The sequence below is a fragment of the Grus americana genome, chromosome 1 (assembly GCF_028858705.1).
Source record: "Grus americana isolate bGruAme1 chromosome 1, bGruAme1.mat, whole genome shotgun sequence".
NCBI lineage: Eukaryota > Metazoa > Chordata > Aves > Gruiformes > Gruidae > Grus > Grus americana.
The window spans coordinates 198,846,966-198,868,116 of record NC_072852.1 but is presented as its reverse complement, the minus strand read 5'-3'; the positions used below and the strand labels follow the sequence as shown (position 1 = coordinate 198,868,116).

Here is a 21,151-nt window from a genome sequence, read left to right as displayed (position 1 = left end):
GTAGCTCTTGACTAACAAGGATGTTGTCTGAGCAAAGAGGGTGTGAAGGCAGGAGAAAAGCCACAGAAATGGGTGTTTTCCTTCCCCCGGTGTGGGTGTATCTGTGTCATGCTGCATCCAACATTGTTTGCACTAGCCGAGGAAGACATTTGCAGCCAAGAATCTCCCATTTTCCTTTTTCCTCTTGCCTTTCAGCACTGTCCCTACTTGCTATCAGCATTTTCTTGCCACTGCTACGATATATCTGAGCCTATTTTCTAGGTGCAAGAGCAGGAGGCGAGGTTTTGGCAAAAATGCCCCCATTTGTCTCCCGCTGCATCTTGCCCTTACCGGGGCCTTTCTGCACCCAAATGCCCTAAGGGGTTAGGGGGGGCTTCTCCAAAGGAAAATTCCTGTATTTCCTGCTTAATGTTGACATCAAAAAGCACGACACAACTGTTTTCCTCACGGCAACTTCCTTTTTGAGTGCTATGGCTCCCTCAACGTAACGGCGAAGCACCCGTCAGCCGAGAACAGCCTGACTTTGGGGGAAGCCCAGGGCTGGTGCTGGCAGGCAGGCGTACCCTGCTCGCAGCTGGGGATGGATCCAGAACCCAGCAAAGCAAGTGGAAAGAAGGTCATTGACTCCGGTGAGGTCTGGATCAGATCCCTGTGGAAAAATATGCTTGCTGTGAACTGCATACAGGGAAATTCCATTTATAGAGGAGTCAAATGAAATGCTCAAATTGCTTCAATCCACGAACAAATTGCATTTCTACTTATAATGAATTTTGTCTTATAGGCCCCAGTCCAGTCAGGCACTTAAGCATCTGCGTATCTTTTAGCTGATGAATAAATCTCCCAGAGACAGTGTGACCAGGTTGCTGAATCTGGGCAGAAGTGCAAGTTTTTTCAGTGAAAAATAAGCAGGTTTTATTTATTTTACTCAGAGATATATGATATGTGTAATTTTGCAGTAGCATGTGATTAAAAAAATCCTGACATTTTCAATCATACATTTACTGCCTGCATGTTTAGGAAATTAGCTAGCTTAGCTTTTAATATGTAACTGTATAACTTGGTTCTTTACTAGAAATGGCACGATTTCATCTTTTTTAACTAATATTCTCCATTCGTCTGCATGTGTCACACAGTTTTGCAAAAAAATGTTGTTTAGACATATTACATTTTATAGCGTGTCTTGCTTAATAAGAGAAAATTAAAACGCAATTTTATTTTCAGCTGTTCACAGATGGTATCTTACGGTGCCAGAATCACCTAATGCAGCTTTCATCTGACTTGCAATATTTTGAGTTTATTTCTTGTGTTGTAAATTGCATGTAATGACCATTTCAGTGCCATGTGATAGCTGAAGTCTCAGATTTGGAGATGTACCGTTTATGTTTATTTTTGTCCCTCAGCTGCAAAAGTAAACTTCAAAACCATTGCTCTGGTTAGCCCAAGTATTTGAACTACCCAGTGGTTGCTGCTATATAAAAACATAGATATATATTTAAATACATGCTGCACTTTCCCTGCCCCAGACAGACATCTGGCCAGTTCCCATCTGCTGACTGTGACCTGAAGCATTTTTCTCTCTCTCTCATTAGTTTGGGCTTTTGCTGAGGTTCAGTAGCTCACACATGCTGATCCATCAGTTGTTTTTATTGGCAAACAGGTCCATCATTAACAATCAGAAACTATAGCATCTGCTAATTTAAGTGGGAACCACATCCTGTTGTACATTAGGTGTTTAGCAGCGTGGGCATTTATCAAAACAATGATTAAGTGAAATACACATGTGTGCAATATTAAGGATATTTCAGGCTATAAATAACACATTTCATTTCTCTTCATCTTTAAACTAACATATGCATTTTACCATAGGGAAAAATTTGTCTAAATCTTTCTGGATAGTTTAACACTGGAAACCTTGGTCAACACAATGCTTGCCTGTTAAAATCATTTGCATGCCTTTTTATGCTGGGTGGGCTGCCCCTACCAGCAAACACAAAAGATTATGAAGGTTTCGAAGACTGCAGAACTGGTGCAGCATATCTCAGTGGCATGCAGCAGCCCACGTGGGCTTTTGCTTCCAGAAGCTCAGAATTGCGAAGTAATGGATTAACTTCATTCAGAAACACATTTTCAATATTCTAATGGCAGCAGCACAAATCGCCCCAAACTTAACAAGTACCCCTAGTGGAAAGGAACATTTTTTTAAACTGAGGGGATTTCCAGAACATGGATTTTGAACGTGCATTTACCAATCTCCATGAGCTACCAGTATCTGCTGTTAGATACTAACATCACCCTGCCAGATTCGGCTCTGTTAGATGACATGGGCATTCGCTATTGGTTTGTGGCACACCACTTAAAAGATACACCCAAAACTCTGGGTTCGAGGCTGGTGGCTTTTGTCAATCAGATGGTTTACTTACTTAATCCTGGAACAGCTGGCATTCAAAGAAAACAGGAAGAATCAACAAGACTCACAAAAATTCAAGCTTTGAAATAAAATTTCTTCTGAACCATAAGACCATGGGAAGCTGCAGGAGGCAGTGGAGATGCAGAGGCTGACAGTATCCCACCACTTTCCACCACAGCCACCACAGATGTCCCTTCTCCCAGGGACGAGGCTCTGGGTACCTGCATCCCTCTTAGAAGCTCATGTCTCAGGGTGTGAGGGATGTGTACCGCATGCGAACTTCATCGAAACCTGTCTGCATTATCAGGAAAGGAGGAAAGAAGTGTAACCACAAAGAACTTAAGGCCAAGGAGAGGCTGGATGAAAAGCCCATTGAAGTCAATGGGAAGACTCCTGCTGGCTTCACTGAGGGATGGATGGGGTCCCAACTTCAGACCTCTGAAACAAATGAAAAATTTGTTTAGTTAGTTTTGTGCTTTTGAGCATAGCTTTATTTTCTAAACAGAGGCCACAAACAGTTATGTGTCTGTTTCTGTGATCCTCTCCTCTTATGAAGTCATTCCAGCTCTTCTATCAGTAAACTACTTGTAATATATTTCATGCTTAGTCTTCAAAGCAATGTTAACATTCACAGATAAAAGACTCTGTACACTGTCCATGCCACAACTGTCACCAGAAACCCAGGAACGATGACATGAGCGGATGATAAATATCCTTACACAAAAAAACTATTTTTCACGGGAGTCATAAGCAAACCTTTGTTGCTCTCCCTGCCAGTGAACCGAGGGACGCGTACTCCCATGGCGATGCCTTTGGGCTGGCTGAGCGGCTGCTGCAGCTCACTGATGCCGGGTGACAAAGCAAAGCCCCTGCCCACGGTCTGCTCCTGCCACAGGGAGCGGGCAAATCGAGCCAGGAGTGCACCGGTCATTGACTCCTCGACGAAAGTGAGCCGTCCCCCACATCAAAAAGGCACCAGGAGCCTTCATACAGGTCTGCACTGTATAATGGGCAGATTTTCGGCAAGGGCTCAGAAGACAAATGAAGCTTTTATCTGCTTTCCAGCCCTCTGCAATAGGAGTTTACGTTAAAGCCACTTAACCGTCTAGAGTGCAGCCCTGTGGATTACCTGTTTGTGTGAATCGAGTACATTACCTGGTCACATGAGCGCCGGGGATAAGTTTTCTATAACTAGCTTTTCTTTGAAGGGATCTTCAGCTACTTCGGGATTCTCACAAAGAAGTGCCCCAAATGAGGCAGGATTAAGAATAAGCAATACTTCACTTTGGCTTGTGTTTCTCCGGCTTCATTTATTTAGCTTTACTTACTCGGTCACTTATTTGTGTGTCATAGCAGCGGGATGAGGAATAAACCTTCCAAAGTATGCAGCTCGTATAACCTTTACAGCTCCATGGGTTAAATATTATATAAAGAAGGGAGTGAGTGTAATAAAAGGAAATATCTCTTTCTGAGCTGCAATTCCAAAGACTGTTGGTAATTTTATAAGAGTTCTCAATTTAAATTGCTAGAGTTAAAAATATTATTTTAACACACCTTTTTTTTTTTTAAGCAACATTAAAAATAATTAGTTCTGCAGAACAGTTTAAAATTAAAATAACGACAAGGGATGTGTAACCTATTTAAAAACACATTGACTGATACACCCTTTTTCAGGAAATTGCACATGGAGGAGAGGAATCGGGGAAGACTGAACACTGGACTCTGTGTCTTGGGGACCTGGTCAGCTCTGTTCCTCCAGGCTTTGAGCTCACCCCACACATGGAGCTGTCTTGGGGTGCTCTCAGAAACTGCTCTGGCACCCCCCACCCTGCTCCACCCCCAGGTGGGGACTTTGTCACCTTTTTGCTGCTGGAGCACACACCTACATGCGCTGTCACCATTGTGAGTGGGGAGAGCTCCTGGGGGCTGAGGGCACAAGGTCTCTCACCACCCCCACCACGTCCACCAATGCATCACCCCAACTTCTGAGGACTGGCAAATGACATTGTTAACTACCTTCTCCCTGGTGATGTCCAGCAGCCCATCCACTTGGGATGGTAGCCATAGAATCATAAAATCATAGAATGGTTTGGGTTGGAAGGGACCTTAAAGATCATCTAGTTCCAACCCCCCTGCCATGAGCAGGGACACCCTCCACTAGACCACGTTGCCCAAAGCCCCATCCAACCTGGCCTTAAACACTTCCAGGGAGGGGGCATCCACAGCCTCTCTGGGTAACCTGCTCCAGTGCCTCACCACCCTCATTGTGAAGAATTTTTTTCCTTATATCTAGTCTAAATCTACCCTTCTTCAGCTTAAAGGCATTACCCCTTGTCCTATCACTATGTGCCCTTGTAAACAGTCCCTCTCCAGCTTTCCTGTAGGCACCTTCAGGTACTGGAAGGCTGCTCTAAGGTCTCCCTGGAGCCTTCTCTTCTCCAGGCTGAACAACCCCAACTCTCTCAGCCTGTCCTCATAGGAGAGGTGCTCCAGCCCTCTGATCATCTTCGTGGCCCTCCTCTGGACTCTCTCCAACAGCTCCATGTCCTTCTTTTACTGGGGCCCCCAGAGCTGGATGCAGTACTCCAGGTGGAGTCTCATCAGAGTAGAGTAGAGGAAGAAAATCACCTCGCTTGACGCGCTGGTCACGCTTCTTCTGATGCAGCACAGGGCACGGTTGGCTTTCTGGGCTGCAAGTGCACATTGCTGGCTCACATTGAACCTCTCGTGCACCAACACCCCCAAGTCCTTCTCCTCAGAGCTGCCCTCAATCCATTCTCTGCCCAGCCTGTAGTTGTGCTTGGGATTACCTTGATGCATGTGCAGGACCTTGCACTTAGCCTTGTTGAACTTCATGAGGTTCGCACGGGCCCACCTCTCCAGCCTGTCAAGGTCCCTCTGGATGGCATCCCTTCCCTCCAGCATGTTGACTGCACCACACAGCTTGGTGTTGTCGGCAAACTGGCTGAGGGTGCACTCGATCCCACTGTCCATGTCACTGACAAAGATGTTAAAGATTGCCGGTCCCAGTACCGAACCCTGAGGAATGCCGCTCATCACTGTTCTCCACTTGGAAATTTAGCTGTTGACCACAACTCTTTGAGTGGGACCGTCCAGCCAATTCCTTATCCACCAAGTGGTACATGCATCAAATCAGTGTCTTGCCAATTTAAAGACATGAATTTCATGTGGAACAATGTCAAATGCTTTGCACAAGTCCAGGCAGATGACGTCAGTTGCACTTCCCTTATCCCATAGGCGTGCAACCACATTACAGAAGACACCCAGATTTGTCAGGCACGATTTGCCCTTAGTGAAGCCATGTTGGCTGTCACCAATCACCTCCTTGTTTTCCATGTGCCTGAGCACAGTCTGCAGGAGGATCTGCTCTGTAATCTTGCCAGGCACAGAGGTGAGACTGACCGGTCTATAGTTCCCCATGTCTTCCTTTTTTCCCTTTTTAAAAATGGGGGTTATGCTTCCCCTTTTCCAGCCAGTGGGAACTTCACCGGACTGCCACAACTTCTCAGATATGATGGATAGTGGCTTAGCAATTTCATCTGCCAGTTCCCTCAGGACCCACAGATCCATCTCATCAGGTCCCATGAACTTGTGCACCTTCAGGTTCCTTAGATGGTCTCAGACCTGGTCTTCTCCTACAGTGGTCAGTTCTTCATTCTCCCAGCCCCTGCCTTGGCTTTCTGTGACTCGGGCAGTCTGGCCAGAGCATTTGCTGGCACTGGCATCAAACTGGTCAGAGTGGGATGGATTGAGGTTCCCCTTCCCCAGCAACTTTAAAGCCCTCTTCACATGTACGGCATGTAGCCATGCCACAGTGTATTGCAGCCCACGATTTTTGCTTTGAAAATACCAGTTTTTTTGTGCTATCCATCTGCCCCAGAGCAGTTTATGGGCATTCATCAGCCTCTGGCTGCCAGAGAGTCCATTTTCCAATTGCAAAGGGGAGACAACTGCTCTCATTCCCCTGAGATGATGTTTTGTTTGACAAGAGGTGATGTAATGGTCATGAGTGGAACTGCTCACCCCAAAGCCTCTAAAACCTGTGAAAAACAAATATGAGAGAAAGAGTTACTAGGGTCAAGCTGCCTTTCTCACCAAAAGCAATGGAAAGCAAAAGAAGACACATCCCAAACTTTCAGAGGGTACAAGCTAGAGAGTTTGAAGGGAATATTTTTGGAGGAGGAAAGAGTTCATTTTTTCTGATCAGCAGGTTTGCTTTCTTTAGTGATAAATTTAAGGTTACTTTATAATGTTCCTTTAAATCTGAAAACCGTCTGCTGTCTGAAAAGTGACTCCAGCACTGTGCCTGCTGCCTTGTCCACGCTGAGTGGATGCTTTGTGTACAAGAGATTGTCTTTCTTGGAAAGACATTACAGTTTTTTTCTTCCTTGTCATGTTTTTCTAATAAATTAAAAGACCATTTTGACTGCAAGTCAGTACTTCTGTATGGAAAATAACATAACTTATCACTCATCACTGGTAATAATACACTGCCCGAGGACATTCCTTTGTCAAGCCTATTGGTGATCAGTTTATGCCTTAAAGGATTATACTTATGACTCAACAGAATACAACTTCAGATGATATTTTTATTCATAAAAGTACAATCTACCTTTGAAAGCATCTGAACTACTCACTCTAGTTACATCTTATGACAATGAGAAACTTTCTTTTCAGAGTTAAGTAAAGTCCAACTCCAGATTCACAGGATGGACTGGCTGTGACAGACAGTGAGCAGGACAGAAGGACAGATGGAGAGAAGGAAGACTAAGGAAGCAGTTACACACTCCTTATTTGCCCTCTGCAGCATAAAATGACACACAAATTCACTACAGTGTTATCTCCCTATTCTTCTGTAGATTTGTGTACTTACTGTGATTAAAATAAAAAAGCCTCAGTCCTATTTTCTGCACTTTCTTCTTTCTTGTTCTTGGATAAATTAAAAAAAATAACCAACCAACCAAACAGCAAACCATATAACTACTTTGTTCTTACATTGCTTATAAATGCTGCTTCTTCAAGACTTTTTTTTCTGAGAATTATGTCTTATTATTTGGTAGTGTCTCATCAACTTAAATAAATAAATAAATAAGAAATATTTTCCTAGGAGAGTTTGTGGTTGCATTGTATAATTAAATAGAAAACATTTGGCAGGTTCTGCTAAACAATGACTGTGCTTCCAAATGCTGATGGTGTAAATCAAATGAAGGAAAACACGTCATGTTTGTCCATTTCACGAGGACAATAAGGGTCTTATGGTGTTATTTTATGCTTGGATTTGGCCTTAATTCTCTTAATTTTGTACAAAGAGGATGACCAAATCTGAAAAGATCTGAAAAGGCGGCAGTCTTGCCAATTAAATCTGAAGAAAAGCTGAGCTGGGGACTTCAATTTAACCACACAGTTGGCACTGTGCTTGTACTTCAATATTTCAGTTGCCTTTGGCAATGAGATGAGAATAAAATGTATCTCTGAACTAAACAGCCAGCATCTTATTCTCAGAAACATAACTACAGTGGTGTAAAATCTTTAACCTATACAAAAGCAAAAAGGAACTTTGCAGAGCCACATGTTGAGAGCTCTTTGTGAGTCACTTCTGATTTGCACTCAGATGCACATGTGCTGGGTACTCGAGTTTGCAAAAGCAGATGCTGACTTTGGGCCCCATTTTGTGAAGATCAGGCCCTTAGTATCAAGTTAGTATAGAAAGAGTGAAAATCTACAGACAAAACAAAGATTAGAGCTTGAAATGCACCACTTTTCCCCACAGAAAGAGTCTGCCAGAAAGCACAGTAAATTTAGTCACAGTACAATGCCTATTACTCTCAGCACATGATTAAAGCTGCTTTCTCTTGGACCACACACACATGGAGTCTGTCCCTCTCTTGGGAGAAATGTCTCCTTCTGCCCACGGCCCAGATGAATTACAGTCACAACCACTTTGAAGATTTACAGAACGCACAAAGGGGCAACCTGAAACAATAATGGTATTTCCCTGAAATGCATCTCTTCTCAATGAGGGCATTTTCTCAGGAATATGCAAGTCGTGATTCCAGTTTTCCAAGACAATGCTCATTATTACAAAGCCATTTCAGAAAGAACCTAAATTTGCCCTAAATCCCATGACTTTATAGCCTGGCACAAAAATCCTGAGGAAGAGGTGTGGGAAGCTGCGGGGTGATAGCCCCTCAGTGACATTTTCTGGCATCATGAATTTGGCTCTGTGACATGGCAGAAATCATCCACAGTGTCCCCATCCTGCCTGTCCTCACTCCCTTGGCTGAATCAGGGAATTCGTTCTGTTCACCATCTCTTTTCTCTGGGGAGCTACCAGCAGGTTTTTAAACACGATGCTTTATAGCTGGGCTTCTACACAGAAAAATATGTTTGCAGAAAGTAGAGTGTCTCTACCAGCTGGTTCTCTAGGTACTTGAATTTCAGGCTAGCTCACCCATCTAGGGACCTGGGCTCACCCCACGTTCCACTTTAACCTAGGCTGGAATCTGTTCTCTCTGCAGCGAGGAAGGAAACTGTACTATGTCAGTGCTGATAGTCAGTTTGTATTTTTCTGCAGAAGCTTCAATCACCTGGGAAGAACTGTAGCACAAAATGGCAGTGGGAAGGGCCCTGCCAGCAGGCCTGGGCAGATGGACCATGCAATGGGTCATGGGTCAGTGGGGATGAGACTTTGCCATGGAGAAGCCTTGGTTTGTCAAAGCTGCCTCTTGTTCCACCAGGAACAGAGGTAGGCATTGGTTTAGGAATCTGTAAGAGGCAGCCTTGTAAAAGCTGGATCATCTCCACAAGGTTGCACAGGTTAAGACAAAGCTGGACAGCCCTTCTGAAAGCTCTTCCCACTGATGTTGTTTATGACGTACAGTGTTGCAGGCTAACGGGGTTTAATAAGTTTAAATAAGGTTGCTTTTAAACAGTAGATTTTCCAATTTTATTTGAGATGATTCCTCTGACTTTGTGAGTATATCAGAACTCAACATTTGTAATTTATTTCCAATTAAAAAAAACATACAGAAAGTATTTTGAGAGAAGCATTTGCTTTCCACAGAAAATTTCAATACTTACTTAGACCCAAAAAGGAAAAGGCCTAAACCTGAAAAGATTCTGGTTTTTTGTCAAAAAGTACAATATTTTGTTTTGGAGGTGATGCCACAGTGCCTCATGGGAGGTGTGGTTCAGTTGCCTCATGTCTCCACCCAGTTTAAGCGACAGGCTCCTGGCCAAAGGGCCTCTTTCACAGTGCAGCAGGGACAAGTGAGTTCTTTTCCCTTACCTAGAGCCCTGTTTTGCAGGAGACCCTGCTCACAGCAGATGATGGATGCATGTGGCATTACAGTCACAATTCTTACGAGGTCCCTTGCAGCGTTTTTAATTCACTATTTGGTGTGTTCACCGGAAAGTGTTCAGGTTTTGATTTTTTCAGGTTTTGATTTTTTCCCAAGAATGACTAACTAATCCTGGGGGAAATAAAAACAGTCTCCAATCGGTTCTAGTTAGAAGTCTGACAGGTGGACTTCCCCTTATTTTCTATGTATTTGGCCTTGACATGTAATTCTTTCTGAATTTTGACACATGTTTTGACAACTGATTGAATTCAGGCTCTCCAGCATTTCCCAGGGGAGCAGGTGATGTGCATCAAACCCCTTTGGTCCCCTTCCTGTGGGACTTGTTTGGAGTACCCGAATGCCATCCCCAGCTGCCGGGGGGGCATTTGGTGTCGTACTGAGGACTGCATCAGTACAGTATCATGACCAATGGTAATGATAAAAGTGTGCCCACTCTAATCCTGTATCAGAGTTGAGCTTAGTTCTCTATAGAAATATTTTGACAGAACAAACATGATACTTGCTTTAAAGTAAACCAATTTTAATACAGAAACTGATGTAATGAATGCATCGTTAAGATGTTAATGATCTTTACGTTACATGTTGTAATTATTAAAATTAAAATGTGAATAATGTTAAAATATCACAGTTTATTACAGTAAATTCACTCATTTTCATAAGAACTTGAAAAATGGAATTTGAGGATTTCCACAAGATTTTTTCTAATTCTCATCCATTTATATTTGTACTTTCAGTATTTTGATTATACCTACTTTCAGTCTAAATAACCAGTCCAATAATCAGCCTGCACAGTTTGTCAAATTATATTACCTGAATTTTTAGAAGATGTTAGTGAGTTTGTAGGACTTGCACAGAAGACCTTAGTGTAGATGCAATCTCTTCGTGTGGGGTGCATAAACAGGTACTGCCATTACCAATGGTTTCTCAGTGTTACTGCAGCAGCAGCCCACATCGCTGGGGTTATGTGGCCACCATGTGGTAATACAGAGGGAAGTTAAACTGAATTTTTACTTGCTGCGTCTAATTTTTCTGTGAATGACTTGCAGTAGTGCATACATTCATCTTCTCAAGTACATTCCTTGAGTAATTTCATCTTCATTTACAGAATTAAGTCAGTAAAAAATTAAATCATTTACATTGCAGTACCTGAATCACAGTACAGGAATGGGATTTCATCTGTCTGCCTGGAAAGTAAGTTTTTTTAGGGAAAAAATTTTTCCTGTGTATCTTCCAAAAGCATTGATGGGTAAATAGACAAACCCAGTACCTGTACCTCAATTCATAGACAGGAAATGATGACATTGAAAATATATGGAAAACATACATTTTAATTTGAATCACCATATAGTTTAATGGACAGTTGTTTGACATCTCAGGAGTAACAGATGAGCCCTGAAGAGGCCACTCCTTCAGCTCCAGGAAACAACTTCTTTATTTATCTTGTTTGCATAAATAGAAAACTGCAGTTTCTAAATTCCTTTGAATGAACATAAATAATGATGTTAAGGATATACATGGTGATTTGTTTTTCATACAGATGGTAACTAGTATTAATTTCTGATGACACAGTCACCTTTACTGTTCAGCAACTAGTAATCTGGGAAAGAAAGAAAGTGAGTATCCTGTGAGAATCCAGGAGTTGGAAGGTGAAGGCAGACAGGTTGGCCCTGCAGTGACTGTGCATGGCCTGGTTCTCCATGCCACCAGTACCACCAAACATACAGGCAATAAAATTGGTCTGGCCACAAGCAGGAGGGAATTTCTCTCGATGTCCAGCTAGAAATACCACAACAAAGTCAAATGGAACTTTGGAACCATTTTCCTGCTGGTCCAGGGTCACATTTCTCCAATGTTATTGCATTAGCCTCCATAAAGATGCTTTAACTTTAACGATCATTTAAAAAAAAAAATCATATAAAAATTTAACTCACAGCTGAATTATTCCACCTATATCTAGAAATACTAGGTCTCTCTTTGTCCTCTAAGTACAGATGTGCTCTGTTGCACCAGGAAACTTCCTGCGGGCTATCATTGTACTATGGAACAAAGGGATAGCATTTCCATGTTGTGTTGGCTTGTTTTCTTGCTTGATTCCAAGAGAATGAAGAAGAAATGCCTAAATTTCCATTGCCCTGAGTCTCCTGCATTTAGGGACACAGGTCCTTGAAACACAGTTAATGAAATGCCAAGGGAGAAATGTTTGTATGAGCTCCCTGTTAAATATTGGCAGATATCACTATGAGACACATTTGTTTCATGTTAATGCTCAGCCAGGATTAACTTGTACAGCAAATATTGACCCAAACAATGGCATTCTGGCAATGGAATCATCAGTTGCAGTTTTGTGATATGTCCCCCTCTTAAACATCTCCCTTAAAAATTTCCTGCCATGCTCCCAGCATACATTTTGGGGTAGGATAATGTAAGACTTTTTTGCCCTGTAGGTAATTTTACTAAATCCGGTTACTTACTCTGCATAGGCTGCATAGGTTGCCTTGGGTGATTAAAACTTCCAAATTAAGGGGTTTAGGATACTAGGTCTAGAAAGGGCTGCTCCCAGGCAAATTCTTGTTTTTGCCTCAGAAGTCCTTTCTGAGTGTAAACAAGTCAAATAACCCTCATCCAATGAAGATGATAGGAATGTGCTTAATGCTGTTTCCATTCAGCAAAATACATAAAAATATTTGAAGAACTGAAAGAGCTTAAGCACACGCTTATGTGTTTTGCTGACTCAGGCTCTTTATACCTAAGTTTCAACCCTGTCAAAGGGGATAATAATACTTTATGCTTATTCTCCTTTTCTCTTCTCTTCTCTACTTAGTATTTAAGCCCTTTGGCACAGGAAAGATTTATCTTTGTATTTTGGAGTTGAACAGTAATGAAACGTTGAGCTATCTCATTCTCTGCCTGTAGACACTAACGCTATGAAGTACTCTAAAATAAATTCCAAGAACTTATATATAAGTATGTGTATATGTATGTGTATATCTGATTTAACATTTATTTATTTGAACATTTATCCCATCTGTTTATCTCTCTGGGACATTTCCTACCGATAAACCCAAGATTTTGCTTTTCAATCAAACCTTGAGAGATGTTCTTGCTAATAAATGAATCAGAGTAAACAGAATTTATATCACCTTTTACTAAGCCCTTTCCAAACTGTTTTGAAAATTATGAATACTTTTAAAACAGTAACAGTAAGGCCTTTTTATGATTATGTGATATATTGCCTGTTAGGCCTTCTCTTAGGCTCAGAGTAGTTGCTAGTTCTGCATTCATTTACCTAATAGAACAGAAAAAAGAAGCTACAAACACAGCAATATTTATGTCTCAGTGTCTGATTTTGTACCAAGCAGCTTCCAAAGGCAGTGGTATGACCAGGTCTTTGATACCCTGCCGCAGAAAGAATGTCTTTTGAAAATCGTGTCAGATGTAGGCCTAAACTCTAATTTATCATCTATGATACCTCCTCTCCTCTCCTCTCCTCTCCTGTACGTGCTAGCACATGCTCCGTTCCCATCTGAAACTGTTTCACAGCTCCCATTATCATCCGCAGTTCAGCAGATTCAGTAGTTCTGCAGAATATACATCTTCTGGCAGCTTGCATTCCCATTTTTATCATCCTTGCAGTGAGAGCACTTCACAGGACCACTGACTCCGTTTTGCCTGGTGACCCAGCTGGTGCTCTGCTTCCACCAGAGAGCACTGTCACACTGCTTGCTGTTCCCTTGCACTCAGCTTTGAAGACGAAGTTTAAAATGCGAAATATTCTTCACCTTTGCTTGTAAAACGTGCTATTAGAGTTTTGCTTGTATGGGCTTAGTTATTTATAGATAGGTATTTTGCAGAATACTTCAGATCATGGAGGAGAACCAGCCAGACAATGCAATGACCCTCTTTGTCTAATTGCTAATCTGTGGCTTTATTGTACTGTAAAACTGAACTTCCACTGACGTGTTACTACTCAGTGGCAACAGCGAATGGAAAACGGCATTCTTCAGTTTACAGTTTTTATATCAATACAGCTTTCTTGTAAGACCTCATCTGCTGAATACGTTTAAAGGTCTTTTCAACCATTTCACAAGCCTCCCACTTGACTTTTGTTTTTATGTCTCAGTTGACAACTGAGCACTGACCTCAGTGTGTCTGTAAGTGAGACTGTGCTCCTCACTGCTTCTTACACTGCTTTCATGATGGGTGACGTGACCAGTAATGTAACTGCATCAGATCCTCAGGCCAAGGAGGAAGCACAGCATCTTTGTTTTTATATTTTCTTCACGATCTACATGCTCTTATACATCAGTTTGGATAGATAGTAAAACATAATGAAATGCAACTTGCCCTTGGCAGGGATGGTTTGCAGGCAGACAGCATTCCCAAAAGGAAGGACCAGAAGGACCCCCCAAAAGAGCTAACGTCCCTGTACAGTAAGATCCCATCAAAAGGTTGTGCTGTGCCACCAGCCCCATCAGACCAGGCGAGGACACACCGAGCACATTCTGCAGCCAGAAACCCAGAAGCAAATGCCACAGCAGGGCTTCAGGTTTCTCACGTATCTTCTTCAGTGCAGGAGACTTACAGGTCTGTAAAAGCAGCTTGGGTCCTCAGGTTCAGACTTATCACCCTCCTCAACTTTCCCCTCCCCATCCAACTCCTCCCTACCCCAACCTGAAGGCTGGGATCCACTGTTCAGTCCAGTATTCTTCCTCCATGCTCAACTCAGTGCTGCAAAATGTTATACACATTGGTAAGAGAACATGAGGGAGAAGATACAGGGCAGAACAGCTGACGCTTTCACAAAGGACTTTGTTTTGAGAACCCATGAGAAAAGCCTGTTGCTTCCAATTGTAAACAAATGAGCACTACATACAAACCTTTCCCTGAAGTTCAGGTTTCTTCACCCAGAAAAAAATGAGAAGATTTAGTGACTGCCGTATTTTCAAAAGAAAAAAAATAGCACGCATTGATGTAAACCTCTTTTAGTTCCTATTGCAAAAACTTTGCAGTTTAGACTTATGTATCTCTTAGATTTACTTTAGCTATCAAGGGCTCCTTTTCTTTGTTTCTCTGATAATGATGAGTCTGCGTGTTTATATTCCCGGTCTGACTATTATGCTTTGACTGATGCTGTGCTGTTCTCATTCATGACTCCTATCAGGGCAGGCTGCACCCTCAGGACAGGGGTTAGTGGTCCATGCCTTCCCTTGTTCAGGCCTCAGATAATTTTAAAAGCTCACAGTTAACACACCGGGAGAAAACTATTGCTGTCTTTGGAGATTTCAAGACATAATTGTAGTTATTGGTAACACAAATAAAACTCTTCCCTGAGCAATGGGGAAGAGATACCTATAGATTTAGATTTCTTAGCTAATAAAAGTTGTTTATTCAGCAACCACTAAAGTGCCTGAGCCAAACTAAAAGCAACTGCAACATTTTTTTCCTTTTCTTGAACATTTGTCTCAGTGGAAGTGCACAGGGTAGCTGACTATATGGGAAATGCTTTCTGTGCTCAGGACCACATTTATCCAGCTGTACCCAGGACAACTTGCTCTCAAGTGATGTATTTTCTAAATGTGAGGAATTTAGGATTTGACAGTTATAGGAACACTAACTTCCACTAGTAGTTCTGAAGCTGTGAAGTAAACAGATGTGTTTTTTCAGTTTAGTGTTTCAGTTTTACATAACAAAGCATGGACAATACTTCATCTGCTTAGGAAAGAGGTGAAGATGTATTGACAACAGAAATAACTTGGTAAAATGAATAAAACTATATTAATCTGCAGCACTGGTTCAGGTCAGAATCCCCATAATTTTGTCCATTTTCAGATTTCTTTTCAATGTTCAAGCCTTGCTTGCTAAGAGGTGAAACTACCTGGGTTCGTGGATGTTTTGCAAGCCTGTAAAAATCAGTGATTTTGTCTTAAAGTAGGGAAAAGTGATTTGAGGGGGATCTCACTCTAAGGATTCTGTTTTGTTTGAACTTGAAACTCAGGTGGTACAAAAAGAACTGAAAAACAAATTGAAAACCAGAAGGTGAAACCAAATCCAATGAGCTTCTATCAGTTCAGAATAATAAATCAGACTGAACATCCTTTCACGTCTGTGCTTGAAACCAGACTTATAAAACTATCTGTCGAAAATGTACGTATAAGTGAAGGAGAAAAGGTTAATACATACTCTTCTAAAATATATTAAGGGATTTTTGCCTCTAATTCCTTTCTCATATATGGCAGGTAGGGAGGAGGGAGAAGCACGAGTGTTGTAGTTGAACAACACTTCTTTCATTGTCTTTTTTTTCCGCTAAAATGTGTGAACTATTCCAGTATTTTAACTCAGATTACCAACACATGTTTTTTGGAACATATTATTTTGTTCTTCCAAGTCCTGTCTTGTAACAGATTTACCAAATGTCATAGGAAATAAATCCATGCTTTCCAACCTTTAAATAGACATTGTCTCTGCTCTGTGCACCATGCTGGCCACTGAGACTGTGCTCCCGTCTGTGGGATGACATTAAAAGCATACCAGGACTCCAAATAATGTGTGATAATTTTCAGATGGAGTAGTTGCTAGGGAAGAGTTAGAATCATAGAATCATAGATTCACAGAATGGTTTGGGTTGGAAGGGACCTTAAAGATCATCTAGTTCCAACCCCCCTGCCATGGGCAGGGACACCCTCCACTAGACCACGTTGCCCAAAGCCCCATCCAACCTGGCCTTGAACACTTCCAGGGAGGGGGCATCCACAACCTCTCTGGGCAACCTGTTCCAGTGCCTCACCACCCTCACAGGGAAGAATTTCTTCCTAATATCTAATCTAAATCGACCCTCCTTCAGCTTAAACCCATTCCCCCTTGTCCTGTCACTACATTCCCTGATTAACAGTCCCTCACCATCTTTCCTGTAGGTCCCCTTCAGATACTGGTAAGCTGCAATTAGATCTCCCCGGAGCCTTCTCTTCTCCAGGCTGAACAACCCCAACTTTCTCAGCCTGTCCTCACAGGAGAGGTGCTCCAGCCCTCCAATCAGCTTCGTGGCCCTCCTCTGGACTCGCTCCAACAGCTCCATGTCTTTCTTTTACTGGGGCCCCCAGAGCTGGATGCAGTACTCCAGGTGGGGTCTCACAAGAGCGGAGTAGAGGGGCAGGATCACCTCCCTCAACCTGCTGGTCACACTTCTTTTGATGCAGCCCAGGACACGGTTGGCTTCCTGGGCTGCAAGCACACACTGCTGGGTCATGGTGAGCTTTTCATCAATCAGTACTCCCAAATCCTTCTCCTCAGGGCTGCTCTCAATCCATTCCTCACCCAGCCTATAGTCGTGCTTGGGATTGCGCCGACCCATGTGCAGGACCTTGCACTTGGCCTTGTTGAACTTCATGTGGTTCGTACAGGCCCACCTCTCCAGCCTGTCCAGGTCCCTCTGGATGGCATCCCTTCCCTCCAGCATGTCGACCACACCACACAGCTTGGTGTCGTCGGCAAACTTGCTGAGGGTGCACTCAATCCCACTGTCCATGTCGCCGACAAAGTTCCTGCAAGCCAGAAGCTTTTCTGTATAAATACCTATTTACTATCCCTGCAAGTTGAGTGCAATCAAGAAACAAGACAAAACTGTTATGTAAGGAGCAATGCAGGATGCACATACTCACAGAATAACTGGTGATGGAAGACAGCTCTGGAGATCATATAGTCCAACCCCCTCTTCAAAAAAGGATCATCTACAGCAGGTTGTTCAGGGCCGTGTGCAGTCAGATTTTGAATAGCTTGGATAATGGAGACTCTGCAACCTCTCTGGACAGCCTGCTCCAGTGTTTGACCACTCTAACAGTTAAAAGATTTTTTCTTACATTTAGGTAGAATTTCATGTGGTTTACTTTGTGCCCATTGTCTCTTGTCCTGTCAGTGGGTGCTACACACAAGAGTCTGGGTCTTTCTTGTTTAAACGTCTTTCCCCATAAGATATATGTATACATTGAATATATACACAGAAAAGGTGTGAGACCTGCTCTCATCATGCTGTTCTTTCAACACTTCATTTATTTATGTGCATACACTTGAGATGATCCCCCTTCAGCCCTATACAGCTGATGACCATGTCTCTCTTGTCCCCATCACCCGGCACCCATTGTCATCCCATGCACCACTCACTTGATTGCTGGTCTCCCTTCCCTGTCATTCCTAGTTGTTGTGGCTTAACCCTGGCCAGCAACTCAGCACCACACAGCTGCTCGCTCGCTCCATGCCCCCAGTGGGATGGAAGAAAGAATCAGAAGGGTAAGAATGAGAAAACTAGTGGGTTGAGATAAAAACAATTTAATAATTGAAAAAATACTATTAATAATTATTATACTATTATAATTATGTAATAATAATAATAATAATAGTAATAGAAAGGAAAATAACAGAAAGAGAGAGAAATAAAACCCAAGAAAAACAAGTCATGCAAATGAAAAACAACTGTTCACCACCCGCCAAATGATGCCCAGCCAGTCCCTGAGCAGCAATCACTGCCCCCCAGCCAAGTCCCCCATTTTAAATGCTGAGCATGATGTCATATGGTATGGGATATCCCTTTGTCCAGTTTGGGTCAGCTGCCCTGGCTGTGTCCCCTCCCAGCTTCTTGTGCATCTCCAGCCTTCTCACTGGCAGGGCATGAGAAACTGAAAAGTCCTTGACTTAGTATAAGTACTACCTACCAACAACTAAAACTTCAGTGTGTTATCAACATTATTTTCATCCTAAATCCAAAACACAGCACTATACCAGCTACTAGGAAGAAAATTAACTCTATCCCAGCCAAAACTAGGACACTGTTTTACAGCTCTCCTCACAAGGTTGACCAGTCTGTTGGCAAAGACGCTTTTGCCCCACTTTGTCAGGTGGATCCCACCTATTCCAAGCATTCCGCAGGCCTCAGAGCATGGTCATAAAAAACAAATTCCTGTTGTTGACACCAGCTGTTGTTGACACCCATTGTTGTCCTGCAGGATCCATCTACTCTTTGGAGTACACTTCATGGGATATTTTCTTGCCTTCCTTGTGCAGACTATTTCAACAATTCTTTCATAGCAGGAGTGTTTTGTCCCTCATTCTATTTGTCATGAATATTCACAGACAATGACAAATCTGTACTAACTTATTGGCAGCCAGGAAGACATTTCATTTACTCATTTACTCTTTGTTTCAATTGCTGGCTTTGATAAAGTGGCCTGTTATGTTTGATACAATCAGGACTTGAATGATAGGAAATTAATTAAAGCACTTTCCTTCTTGTCTCCAGATACCTTTAGTTCATTTCTTCCCTATGAGTTCCTATGGGGAGCTGCATTTTCCCTTCCTCCTCAAGCATATACCCTCCCTCAAATTCAAATTCTGGTTACCGTTTGCATCCAGCATCCTTCCAGAATCCTTCATTTATCCCTGGTTTCTAGGTTCCTAATGGTCCATATGACACACTGAAGAAACATGACCTTCATTGAACTCATATATCTGTGGAGATAAAGAAAACTTCTATCAAGTCACTCAGGAGGTTTCTCCTACTTGAGACACTATAAAGTCACTTTTTCTCTGAGAATAAAACAAACTTTTGACAATTTGCTATAATTTAGCTTCTTGAAACCTACTAGTTCTGTTGCTATTCCTTTGCTCTCTTGAAGACAAAAACAGATTTCCCATGGAAATATCTAGTACTGAGTTGATCAGTACAGAGTGCTGTCTTGAGTGTACTTCTGTGAATTTGAGCTGTTGCACACATAAAATTGGGACATACCTTGTTTTCTCTTTTTTTCCTCTCCACCCTCTTGAACTCAGAGAAATCTCTATCAGGCTGGTGAAAATATCCGACAGGAAACCTTGTCACAGTAAGTTGCAATCTGTCCTGCTGAGGTAAATAGTATAAAAAAAATAATAAAATTGGTTTTCAAATCAATTATTAAGATGTTTCTATACATCAGAAGGCAGGAAAATTCATAAAACCATTTCCATTTTTCTTCCACCATTACTTCTTCCCTGTAAGTGCAAGTGCAAAAGCATTCTACCATAAATAAAAAGGAGGGAAATTCATCACATGGTCTTTATGGCCACATCAGGTGTCTTTTCTGCTCATCTGAGGATAAAAAGAGACACACTGCAGAAACTATTCTCCCTGTTAAGGAAACTTGTTTTGATGGCAAATAAGAAATCACTGTACAGCATGAGGCTTCTCAAAGTACCAGATGTCTATGGTGTAAATTATCAAAAAGTGACAAGAACACTGCATGGCAGTCAGTAAGCAGCAATTAAAGCTGGCATACTGATTACAGGCAGAGACTAAGGTTTTCCGGGTGCCAGATAAGTTCTTTGGTTACTTGTGCAATACCAAGGAAAAAAAATAGAAAATCTATGGTTTCACTTCATAAATGAACTAGTAAAAAATGCTCGTTCTTAAGACCTAAATATAATGAATTTCAAATTGCAAAAGAAAGGTTTAATGGGCTTTCACTTATCCAGGCTTTCTTTTTTGCACTTGCTGTAAGTGAATTCAAATTTCAGGAGCCTTTAAAGGACAGTGGTTATTTAAATCTGTAATGAATAATGATGAATCAGCAGACTTAGGCTCTTACCCTCCCCAGGACTGAATTTGCTCTAACCTCTTTTATTAACAGAGAGTGAAGAAAAAAGGGAAGAACCTACTAGAATTTATGCCTTTAACTCAGTACTGGAAATTGTCTTAACTCAGATCAAGGAATGAAGAAGACCTTCAAAACTTGTGCCCGCTTGGTGGTTTTTTTGCTTGTTTTCTCTTTCATTTTTTCATTCCCGTGTCCCACTAGGGACAGGGAGAGACAAAAACATGCAGGCTTCCCCATTAACTCAGTATCTAGAACTTAGGTGTTTGTCACTTACATCTTGTTTGGGACACTACAAATTGCGATCTTGCTTTTCCTTGGAAAAATGAAGAAACAGGGAAGCAAATCTGGTTATTGGAGAAAAAGTTTTGTGTAGCCTCAACTTAGCAGGTTGAAAATAGAGCCCAGTCCATTGTCAGCCGTACGGATGGGGAGAAAAGTAAATAAATTTCCATTTTAACAGATAGGTTAACCTGAAGGCTATATTTCCTTCTTCTGTCCACCCTTTTGCAAGATTTAAAGGTTAATAAATTAAGAGATGGGGTACTCCCAGTTATATTGGAGCTCAGCATTCAGATTAATTCAGCTGGCATTTCTACACTGGGCTTTTACTTCTCCCTGATTCATGCGATGTTTCAACTTTAAATGAACTTAAAATCCTCAGATCAGAGATAGATGCAGGCTATATTATCCACTTACAGTATTTTGAATAATGCAACCAGATCCCCTGCACCCTTCTAGCAGTATAA

General features: G+C 42.0%; 1 long non-coding RNA gene across 1 annotated transcript; it reads right to left on the bottom strand.

The window, feature by feature from the left end:
* Nucleotides 1-1,589: 1,589 nt before the first annotated feature.
* Nucleotides 1,590-3,743, bottom strand: LOC129214390 (uncharacterized). Its single transcript, XR_008579684.1, has 2 exons — nt 3,563-3,743; nt 1,590-2,845 (listed from the first exon to the last, which is right to left on the bottom strand). It is a non-coding gene; the product is annotated as an uncharacterized LOC129214390 (long non-coding RNA).
* Nucleotides 3,744-21,151: the final 17,408 nt, after the last annotated feature.